The 12,123-nt window shown below is 43.6% G+C and overlaps 1 protein-coding gene across 2 annotated transcripts in view; it reads left to right on the forward strand.

The window, feature by feature from the left end:
- LOC137372762 (BTB/POZ domain-containing protein 19-like) overlaps positions 1 to 12,123 on the forward strand; it is a 242,976-nt gene that overhangs the window by 176,310 nt on the left and 54,543 nt on the right. The window contains exon 9 of one of the 2 annotated variants that reach the window (XR_010975493.1): positions 2,931 to 3,051. The exons of the other annotated variant lie outside the window; for it this stretch is intronic. The gene's annotated coding sequence lies outside the window, so the exon portion shown is untranslated. The remainder of the gene's footprint in view (positions 1 to 2,930; positions 3,052 to 12,123) is intronic. 2 annotated transcript variants of the gene reach the window in all.

Consider the following 12,123-nt stretch of genomic DNA (forward strand, 5'->3'; position numbering starts at 1 on the left):
TGAAAGTCATCCTGTTGCTGGAGGGAAAACTAGTTTCAAATCATCTAGGTGTAAAGGTAAGAAGAAAGATAGAACTTGCATTTATATATTGCTTTTCACTTCCTGAGGCCATCCCAAAGCATTTCATAGCCAATGGATTACTTTTATTTGAAGTGTCATTGTTCTTATTGTTTAGGCAATAATAAATTCTGATGTGGGAGCCAATGGTGAAAGCAATCAGAATATTATAATAGTTTTTGGGGAGAAGGGAATTCAGAACACAATAAGAACACTGGAAAGTGACATGCTGAGGCATGTCTGCGAATAGCAACCCTTGACCTTTCTACCTCAAGTATCATGATTATTTCTCATATTCCAGCACTCCCCAAACTGGTAATTGTGTCAAATGTTGTTGCATTATGAACTGACAGGATCTCAAGTCATGTAACACCATCAATATCAATGTACATTAAAAAAAACCTAATAGCTCTTATGCCATTCAAGTGATATGTGGAGGAATTGATGGGAAGCTGGCTGAGCAAGCAGGCAGCCTGCCTGGAAGCAGCAACAACAGGCTTGGCAAATTTTAACTAGGCTTTTGTTGACATCTTGCTGGCCAGCTGCCCACCCAAAATGGACAGAAAGAGGCAGTTGGGCAGATATTGCCAGTTGAAGATCAACGCTCTTGTTATGTTGCGTTGGGGAGGAGGGAGGGGTGATGTTGGCGTGGTCTGATAGGTGGAATCTTAGGGCAGCAGAGGCCCTGACTTCCCTTGTGGGGCCCGGAGGAGCATTTCTGCTCTTCCATCCCTGCAAAGGAAGGTTTAATGCTTACCTTACCCAAACTCTTATTCCTTTAGACCAGATTTCACTGAGTGGAGCACTATTCAAGATGCCCCGGGCAGTTGATGGTTAAAATGTATTGCAATTCTATATACATCATAGGACCACAATTTTCATAAATATACATTTGACTCTTGATTTTTTTTTTTAATCCTTCAACCTTCCCTTTACTCACTGTTTTTGTCTTTTCAATTCTTTTCCATCTGTTTATGTTACAGATGGTTTCAGAAGCAACACTTCATTATAATTTATGCTGCTTGGGAGACTCAAGCTTCTGCATATTATTTAAAGTGTAAAAAATTTGTACAGGAAGGGGTTTCACTGTGTGTTCCATTTTGTAGTATTATAAATTCTCACTGAATTTTATATTCAGATTATTGAATAAATTATATTTTTACCCGATTGGTCTGGTCTGGTTTGCTTTCTTTTGTTTTAGATAGAGAGGAGCTCTTATTTTCAGTGCTCACACTTTCAGCCCATATGCTATGGATCCATCATGAGTCATCCCAGAATCATATCCCGAAATTTGCAGGGAAAAAATCTCCTGTATAATACTCACTGGGTAGAAGACTGTGCGAAGAAAGAAAAACTTGTATTTATATAGTGTCTTTCACAACCTCAGGATGTTCCAAAGCATTTTACAGCCAATGGCGTAGATTTGAATTGTAATGCCTGTTATAATGTAGGAAATATGGCAGTCAATTTGCACAGAGTAAACTCCCACAAACAGCAATATAATAATGATCAAGTAATCTGCTTTTTTAGTGACGTTGATTGAGGATAAATATTGCCAAGACAAGGAGGAGATCTTGGCTCCTGTTCTTCAAAATAGAGCACAGGATCTTTTATGTCCACCTGAAGGAGCACACATGGGCCTCAGTTTAATATCCCATCTGAAAGAAGCGACTTCCGACAGTGCAGCACTCCCTCAGTACTGCACTGGGGTGGCTGCCTAGATTTTTCATGCTCAAATCTCTGAAGGAAGCTGAATAAATACCAGAAGAAGGGAGAAAATGGGGAAGAATGAAATTATATTTATAAAATAATAATTCAAATGTGTGGTACATATGCAACTCATGACATACAATTTGCTGGGTAAAAGAAATAATTGCATTTATATAGTGCCAGTCACCACCTCACCTCATCTCGGAAGCCAATTAATTTGTTTTGTTTTGAAGTGTAAGCATTGTTGTTACATCTGTTTCACAGTTGCTTGTTTGCTTACAGCAAAGTCCCACAAACAGTTAATGAGGTAAATGACCAGTAATTCTGTCGGGATGGTCTTGAAGAATACACTTTGGCCAGACATTGAGTTATAGAGGTGAATTCTCCCCCAGAGTGGTATCTGGGCGGCAGGTTGGCAGAATGTCAATCGGAAGGCCCAGTCCATTTTGAGGGCCAGGCCTCATTTGTATCGGGTAGGGGCACGCTGCAGTCGGGCACTGAGCACCCCTGGGAAGCTCACCGGTTTTGTGCTGGCATAATATCAGCCTCAGAACCAGAGACAGGTAGGTTACTGAAGGGACCTGATCTACACGGTGAGGGTGTCCCAGATTGTCAGCGTCACAGGCTGGGTTTCTGGAAACTGGAAGAGCACTCCTGCTTCTCAAAAATGAAGAGGAGCTCATCTACAGGCTGGTCATCAACCAGGCCAACACCTGCAATTGTCAGCCTAGATTATATGGCCTATTCATAGAGTTTGTCTTGAACTTACAATCTTCTGATTTAGAGGCTACCACTGAGCCGAGCTGACATTTAAGTGTAGTAAAATAAAAACAGAATATGCTGGAAATACTCAGCAGGTCAGGCAGCATCTGTGGAGAGAGAAACAGAGTTAAGGTTTCAGGTTTGTGATCTTTCAACAGGAGCTGGCAGGCTTTTTTTCTGGAATTGGGAACTTGTTCCATCCTGTGGTCACTCAATGAGGACTACAACTTTTTCTCAGCAGTGGAAATACACTTCGCTAAAGCTCTTTGGGATGGTTTTCTACATTAAAGGCACTATATAAATGAAAGATATTGTTGATTGGAGCCACTCTAAGATCTTGGTGTAGCTTATAATGAAACAAGGAAATTATATGACTGGTAAGATTTTTCTCTATTTTTCAGAGATACCCAGGAAGAGTACTTTGAATAAGATTTACTCCCCATAGACCTTTACTCTTGAATGAAAACTTCCAAAATGGTATGAGAATAAAGGTGACTGAACAGAAAGCAGAGTGCCAATGATGTGAGTGATTGACAGGGAGAAAATTACAACACAACTACATAAATTGTTTAGTTGAAAATAAGAGAAAGTTGAATTTTAGATCATGTCTTAATTTAGTCTCAGATCTCACAATGTCACTGATTTCCCATTTACTTGAAAATCCTTTGTTTCTGTAGGTGTGTATGTACATCACCTTCAGGTCATTTTGATGTGGCAGCTATTTTGTGTTTCCGTTAATGATTGTGTTTCATTATAATCGAAAGCATTACACTTAACGTTTCCTCTATAAAGGAATGCAAATTGAATTTGTTATCAAATAGCCGATTTCAGCAGTTTTATACATGGACAGGGTTTCTATCACTGTTAAGGGAGAGAAACCTCAGTGCAATGTTCTCCCCACATCAGATACACACAACGAGCTAGACACACAGTTCTCCTGCCATCAGCTGTACCCTTAACCATAAACAGTCAGAGCTGGGAGGGTCTGTTGTTACTTATAAGAATGTAGATATGCCTTCATATTGTTTTTAATATGGAACAAAGACAGAACAGCTAATGCACTAATTATGGTTAAGCCACATGAGTAGATCAGAATTTGCTTAAACTGTATGCTTGCCGATTCCATTTTTTGATCATAATGACACTCCAGACTAAAATCATAGTTCAGGAAGAGCAAAGATAAGAAGCAACAGTTGCTGAGATAACACTGGAGAAAGATCATAATTTTCGGCCACGGAACAGGATATTGATAAAGATGAGGCCCCAATGCTTGTGTGTTCAGCAATCTGATAAGCTATAGGTTAGAAGATGCCTGACAAAGTTAAATTCAGGAAGAATTGGACAATGTATAGTTGTATTTAAAATGGTTTTAAATAAGGGATATAAAGCAAAATGCAGTTAGAATGCTTATCTACCTTTGAGGAGAGGTACTGTGAAGGGCCTCAAGAAGCATCAAGGGCCGTCCCCATCTCCCAACCCACCCCTGGGATCCAAGACATCCCTCTCAACGATCACTCCAGCCTCACCAGGGAAGGACCGATACCCCGGTGAGGCTACCCCAACTTACCTGGACTCCTGGCTCCCTAGTGTCGGCTGGGCTGCAGTCCCAATAGTGGCCACTGCTCCTGGTGGCGCTGCTGGGACTAGGAGCTGCTGGCCCGCTGATTGGCCGGCAGCTCACTGAGGCGGGATCTCCTCCCTCAAGCGGGTGGAAGTCCCCCCTCGGGCCAATTAAAGCCTGGGGACCCGTAAAATGGGGGATGGATCCCTGGGCTAGGCGGAAGCGGGTTCACCACCGACTTTCACATCGGTGGCGAATTCCCGTCTGCCTATGGTAAATTCCAGCCCAGTGTCTCTAGCTTTCATAAATCTGGTACTGAAAGGATATGAATTATCCAACACTACTGACTCAGGAAAAAAAATGGATCTATAAATTCTGCATCTGGTTAAGGCCATGCGTTCCAGGAGAGTAAATGCAGGGAGTTGGTGACAAGTGTATCCACTTTAATCACAGACCAACTTTGCTAATCAGTGAATGATAGTGGGCTTTCAGCACTCTGTTTTATGCTACTTCTTTTGCCCTCTGCTTTCTTGATTGGAAGACAACGGGGTGACGTTGGTCTCTACCAGCTGTGCGAAATGGGCTTGTAGTGAATTGGCAGCAAATTTTCTTTTCAGCACACCTAATCTTCTTTCAACTGAAGTGCACAGAATGATAGTCCAAATGCTTTTTGGAGACTTGTTTCCTAATCTCACTGTCACTTTTACTTGATTTGAAATTAACAATCTTGGCAATATTTTCCAAGTCAGTGCCGATTTGCTATGAGCCCGTTTTGGACTGTCACTTTCCCAAACAGGAACAAAAATTGCCTACTCATATAACAATATATTTATTTTTGATAATGGGTGCCAGTCTCTGTAGGAATGCTATGTTACACTGTAATATGGACACCCAGACTGCAAACAGGCAGAACCAGATCCCTGTGTTTCCTCTGCTGGAACAGGTGGCTATAATCCAATGGCTGACTCGTTGACACATTTTATGAGTTTACACTGCACTGATTGCCTGCAGGTCCCACTGTTTATATTTTGGAAGAGCAGTTGATGACAGGAAAAAAAACTGTGCACTTGCTGCAAATTGCATTGTATATGTAAAGTTGTCTTTCTATTGTGTACAACTTCTCCATTTGGAAGCAATTCTGTTCATGTCAGTTCTTGATCCTCTGAATTCCATTGGTTTATATTGCAGTATAGATTTCAGAGCACCAGCAGCAAAACCAAACAACTGCAAGCGCACAATCTTGCGTGTTATTTAAAAGTTGCACTCACGGCTCGTTAATTTTCTCTTTTTGGAACCTTCTTAATATTGAGGATAAGCTCATTCAGGCCACACCTGAGCTCCACCTGAGGTGGTCATTTACAGAATCACAGAATTGTTACAGCGCAGAAGGAGCCCATTCGGTCCATTGTGTCCCCATCAGCTCTGCAAATGGGCAATTCACCTAGTGTCACTCCCCCGTCTTCTTCCTATAACCCTGCACATTCTTCCTATTCAGATAACAGTCTAATTCCCTTTTCAATGCCTCAATTGAACCTGCCTCCACCACACTCTCAGGCAGTGCATTCCATTACATATGCTATCGTGGGCACTTAGGAAAAAAAGAACATCTTGAGATGATAATGAGTGTCACTGGTGGCTCGAGCACCACACCATTTATAGTAGAGTACTATTAGATCATTTGCTCTAAACCTAATGCAGATCTCTTTTAGTGTATTGGCGCTTTCTCCATTTTTATTTAACTGTTATAGATAACAGAGTTTTTAATTATACACCAATTTAATGACTTATTTCAAAATGGGATTCCACCATGTTTTTCCAGTGGCAACCTGGACATCTAAAGATCAAAGCAAAATGAAAAGTCATTGACCTGAAACGTTAACTCTGTTTCGTTCTCTACAGATGTTGCCTTACTGCTGAATATTACCAGCATTTACTGTGATTTATATAGAGATGTAAAGGGAAGAAATTACCTCTCACACTACATTTAGAATAAAATAAATCAAAACTGAAATGCTGGATACACACATAAAGCGACGGGGTCACTGTTCCATCATCCACTTGGCACTTCTGGCTGAATATGGTTGCAAATGCTTCAGTCTTGTCTTTTGCACTGACATACTGGGCTCCCCCATAACTGAGGATGGGGATGTTTGTGCACCCTTCTTCTCCTGTTAGTTGTTTAATTGTCCACTGCCATGACTGGATGTGGCAGGACTGCAAAGCTTTGATCTGATCAGTTGGTTGTGGGATTACTTAGCTCTATCACATGCTGCTTCTGCTGTTTAGCATATGCATGGTCCTGCGTTGTAGATTCACCAGGTTGGCATCTCATTCTTAGGTATGTCTGGTGCTGCTCCGGGCATGCTCTCCCGCAATCCACATTGAACCAGTGTTGATCCCTTGGCTTGATAATAATTGTATAGTAAGGGATATGCCGGGCCATGAGGTTACAGATTGTAGTTGGATACAATTCTGCTGCTGCTGATGGCCCATAGCGCCTCATGGATGCTGTGTTTTGAGCTGTTTGATATGTTCTGATATGCCACACAACACGATGAAGTGTACCCTTAGTGTGAAGACAGAACTTCGTCTCCACAGGGACTGTGCGGTGGTCACTCCTGCCAATACTGTTATTGGACAGATGCATCTGCAAGCAGACAGGTTGGTGAGGGTGAGGTCAAGTAGGTTTTTCCCTCTTGTTGGTCCTTTCCCCATCTGCCGCAGCCCAGATTGGCAGATATGTCCTTTAGGACTCGGCCAGCTTGGTCAGTTGTGGTGCTACTAAGCCACTATTGGTGATGGGCATTGAAGTCCCCCTCCCTGAGTACATTCTGTGCCCTTTCCACCCTCAGTGCTTCTTCCAAGTGACGTTCAATATGGAGGAGTACTGATTCATCAGCTGAGAGAAGGCAGCAGGAGGTGCCCTTGTCCATGTCTGACCTGATGTCATGAGACTTCACGGGGGTCTGGAGTCAATGTTAAGGACTCCCAGGGCCACTCCCTCCCAACTGTATACCACTGTGCCGCTTGCCACCTCTGGTGGGGGCCATGGGCACGAAGGCAGCCCCCACAATCCAAATGATGCATCTGAAGGGGTTTCCCCACCAATCCGAGGGGCCTACCAACTTGGCCCATCTGATTTATTAATTTAATTTTACATCTCCGAGGGCACCTCCATGTTAATGCATCCTCGAGATCCCTGGCCGGTCTCACAGCGCTCACCCCTGTGTCTGTCCCAGCTCTAGAGTTGCTAGCCCTCTGATTGGGCTGGCAGCATCGGGAGCCCGCACGCCATTCTTAATAGGACAGCGATCGTGGAAACTGTCTCTGGGAATATCGCTGAGCTGTCTCACTACAAGCAGCTATGGGCTCAGAATCCCTATTCAGTCCCAACTTTGGGGTCCTGAACCCAGGGTAAAATCCTATGTTATATATCCATTCATGCTGTCCCACCCCCTCTCAACTTTAAAGATCTCCAACAATTTTGATATTTAGCTATCTAGATATTAAAAGTATCAAGAAATATGGGGATAGTATAGAAAAATGGTGTTGAGGTAGAAGATCAGCTACGATCTAGCTGAATGGCAGAGCAGGCTCGAGGGGCCGAATGACCTGCTCCTATTTCCCATGTTCCTATGTTCCTAAATAATTTTGTAATTTCCTTGTCCCAACAAAAAGACCCCCAATTTTTCAAGTCTGTCCTCATGATTGTATTTCCTCAAAGCCCAATTTCCTGAAGTCATAAAACTCCAACTGTGGTCTTACCAAGTTTCTATATAGATTCGCCATTGTACTTTGTTTTTTATATTCTATAAAACCTAGTATTCAATTTTTTTTAATGGTCTTACTTACTTGAGGTGCTGTTTTCAATGTCTTGTGAACCTAATCCCATCTTCATTGTGTTGCTATTTATTTCATCAATTTTTTAAAAGTTTTTTTCAGAGTATACATCTCTCTCTTCTCTCCCTAGTCTAGACCACTATCAATACTCTGCTGCAGCAATGAGTATGACAACTCCAACTTTAACTTTCTCCTTAACTCCTCCTGCTTTTACTAAGATTGTATTCGTGACTGTGGAGCTGAGTTCAGGGCCTCAATGAGGTGGAGAATTAGTCTTGCATCCCTCCACTTTGCAACACTGCTTTTGCACATTGCTGGCTGCACCACACTGCCATACATTTTAATTTCTATGGACGTCAGTTTCTCTGCAATGTGTAACTGAAGAAATTTCCTTTAACTGAGTTGTTAGGCGCTTTCTGGTGAGGGCATTAGTAAGTGTACAGATACTTCTACTGTGTTTTAATGAATTGTTGTCTTCAAAGAAGAACTCAGCTGGATTGCAGACATCCCTTTGCCAGCTGCGTTCGTGTCCTGACTCTGGTTCCTTTTTGTCTCCTGGGTTTAAAAATACTTCCTAATGAAGTTTCTATGGGGAACTCAAACAGCTAGCAAGCCTCCTAGCTGACCAACTTTTGAATCTCGGATCTTTTATCAGCTGTCAGATCTTTGCACCATCACCACTATTCCATCTGTTGTACTAACGATATCAGGGAAAATATCAACGGCTAGTTTAGTTTAGTTTAGAGATACAGCACTGAAACAGGCCCTTCGCCCCACCGAGTCTGTGCCGAACATCAACCACCCATTTATACTAATCCTACACTAATCCCATATTCCCACCACATCCCCACCTGTCCCTATATTTCCCTACCACCTACCTATACTAGGGGCAATTTATAATGGCCAATTTACCTATCAACCTGCAAGTCTTTGGCATGTGGGAGGAAACCGGAGCACCCGGAGGAAACCCACGCAGACACAGGGAGAACTTGCAAACTCCACACAGGCAGTACCCAGAATTAAACCCGGGTCGCTGGAGCTGTGAGGCTGCGGTGCTAACCACTGCGCCACTGTGCCACCCTTAGAGAGGTTTGAGTTAATTAAGGATAGCCAGCACGGATTTGTAAAAGGCAGATCATGCTTGACTAATCTAATCGAGTAACAGAGAAGGTTGATGAAGGGAATGTGGTGGATGTTATTTATGTAGATTTTAAGAAAGCATTTGATAAGGCCCCGCATAAAAGGCTGGTTAACAAAATTGAGGCTTATGGAATAGGAGGGTCAATGTCCAAATGGATAAAAAAATTGACTTAAGGACAGCAAACAGTGAGTCATAGTAAATGAAAGCAAAATACTGCAGATGCTGGAAATCTGAAATAAAAACAAGAAATGCTGGAAATACTCAGCAGGTCTGGCAGGAAATGTGGAGAGAGAAGCAGAGTTAACGTTTCAGGTCAGTGACCCTGCATCAGAACTGGCAAATATTAGAAATTAACAGGTTTTAAGCAAATAATGTGGATGGGGCAAGAGATAACCAAAGAGAAGGCGTTGATAGGACAAGGTCACAGAGAATAACTGACCAGAAGGTCATGGAACAAAGGCAAACGGTATGTTAATGGTGTGCTGAAAGACAAAGCGTTAGTGCAGAGAGGGTGTTAATTGACAGAAAAATTAACAGCCCTGGCCCCAAGCACAAACATGAAAAAAAACAGTGGGTAGGCACAGTAGAAACAAACTAAACAAACTAAAATAAAATAAACAAAATAAAAAAGAAACAAGAAAAAATAACTAAAAATAAAAATGGGGCCCGTCATGCTCTGAAATTATTGAACTCAATGTTCAGTATGGCAGGCTGTAGCGTGCCTAATCGGTAAATGAGATGCTGTTCCTCGAGCTTGCATTGATGTTCACTGGAACACTGCAGCAATCCCAGGACAGATATGTGGGCATGAGAGCAGGGCGGGGGTAGGGGGGGGTGGGTGGGGATGTTGAAATGGCCAGCAACCGGAAGGTGGGGGTCATGTTTTCGGACTGAGCGGTGGTGTTCCACAAAGCAGTCACCAATCTGCGTTTGGTCTCCCCAATGTAGAGGAGACCACATTGTGAGCAGCGAATACAGTATACTACATTGAAAGAAGAGCAAGTAAATCGCGCTTCACCTGAAAGGAGTGTTTAGGGCAATGGATACTGAGGAGAGAGGAGGTAAATGGGCAAGTATTACACCTCCTGTGATTGCATGGGAAGGTGCTGTGGGAAGGGGACGAGGAGGTGGGGGTAATGGAGGAGCGGACCAGGGTGTCACGGAGGCAATGATCCCTTCAAAATCCTGACAGGGGAGGGGAGGGGAAGATGCATTTGGTACTGGCATCACGCAGGACGTGGCAGAAATGGCGGAGGATGATCCTTTGGATGTGGAGGCTGGTGGGGTGGAAAGTGAGGACAAGGGGAGCCCTGTCGTGGTTCTGGGAGGGAGGGGAAGGGGTGAGGGTAGAGGTGTGGGAAATGGGCCGGACACGGTTGAGGGCCCTGTCAACCACAGTTGGGGGGGGGTGCGGGGGAATCCTCAGTTGAGGAAAAAGGAAGACATATCAGAAGCGCTGTTGTGGAAGTTTGCATCATCAGAGCAGATGCGTTGGAGACGGAGAAACTGGGAGAATGGAATGGAGTCCTTACAGGAGGCAGGGTGTGAAGAAATGTAGTCGAGGTAGCTGTGGGAGTCAGTGGGCTTATAATGAATATTAGTAGACAGCCTATTCCCCGAGATGGAGACAGAGAAGTCAAGGAAGGGAAGGGAAGTGTCAGAGTTGGACCATGTAAAGGTGAGAGAAGGATGGAAATTAGAAGTAAAGTTGATAAAGTTTTCCAATTCGGGGTGGGAGCAGGAAACAGCACCAATACAGTCATCAATGTACCAGAGAAAGAGTTGGAGGAGGGGGCCTGAGTAGGACTGGAACAAGGAATGTTCAACATATCCTACAAAAAGACAGGCATAACTAGGACTCCTGCGGGAATCATAGCAACACCTTTTACTTGAAGGAAGTGAGTGGAGTTGAAGGAGAAGTTGTTCAATGTGAGAACAATTTCAGCCAGGTGGAGGAGGGTGGTGGTGGTTGGGCCTCTGTTCAAGCAAGAAGCGGAGAGCCCTCAAACTGTCCTGGTTGGGGATGGAGGTGTAGAGAGAGTCATAGTAAGTGGTTGTTTTTCAGACTGGAGGATAGTAGATATTGGTGTTCCCCAAGGGTCAGTGCTGGGACCACTGCTTTTTTTGCTAAATATAAATGACTTGGATCTTGGAATACACAGTAGAATCTCAAAATTTGCCGATGACACCAAACTTGGAGGTGTGGCAAATAATGAGGATGATATGAACTGCCTGCAGCAGGACATATATAGGCTAGCAGAATGGGCAGAGAGGTGCCAGATGAAATTTAATACCGACAAGTGTGAGGTGATGCATTTTGGCTGAAGGAATAGGGAGATGGAACATATACTTAATAGCCCTTTTCTAAAGAGTGTGCAGTAATTGAGGGACTGGGGTGATGGGGTGCATGTGCATAGATCTTTGAAGGTGGCAGGACATATTGAGAAAGTGGCATATGGGATCTTGGGCTCCATAAATAGAGGCGTTGAGTACAAAAGCAGAGAGGTTATTCTGAACCTTTATAAAACTCTGGTTATGCTCCAACTGGAGTATTGCATCCAGTTCTGCTCACCACTCTTTAGGAAGGATGTAAGGGTCCTTGAGAGGCTGCAGAGGAGATTAACCAGAATGGTTCCAGGGATGAGGGATTTTAGCTACAAGTGTAGGTTAGAAAAGCTGGGTTTGTTCTCCTGATTGAGGGGAGATTTAATAGAGGTGTACAAGATTATGACAGGCTTAGATTAGACCAGGAAAAATTGTTCCCATTGACTAATGATACAAGGCCTAGGGGACATACATTGAAAGTTTTGGGCAAAATATGCAGGGGGAATATGAGGAATTACTTTTTTATGCAGCGGGTGGTAATGACCTGGAACTTGCTGCCCGCAAGGATGGTAGAAGCAGAGACAATCAATGACTTCAAGGGAAAGTTGGATGGCCACCTGAGAGAAATAGACGCAGGGCTGTGGGGATCGAGCCAGGGAGTGGGACTGATAGGATTGGTCCGTGGTGAGCTGGCATGGACTCGATGGGCCGAATGGCCTCCTTCTGT

Source organism: Heterodontus francisci, chromosome 8, assembly GCF_036365525.1.
Source record: "Heterodontus francisci isolate sHetFra1 chromosome 8, sHetFra1.hap1, whole genome shotgun sequence".
Lineage (NCBI taxonomy): Eukaryota > Metazoa > Chordata > Chondrichthyes > Heterodontiformes > Heterodontidae > Heterodontus > Heterodontus francisci.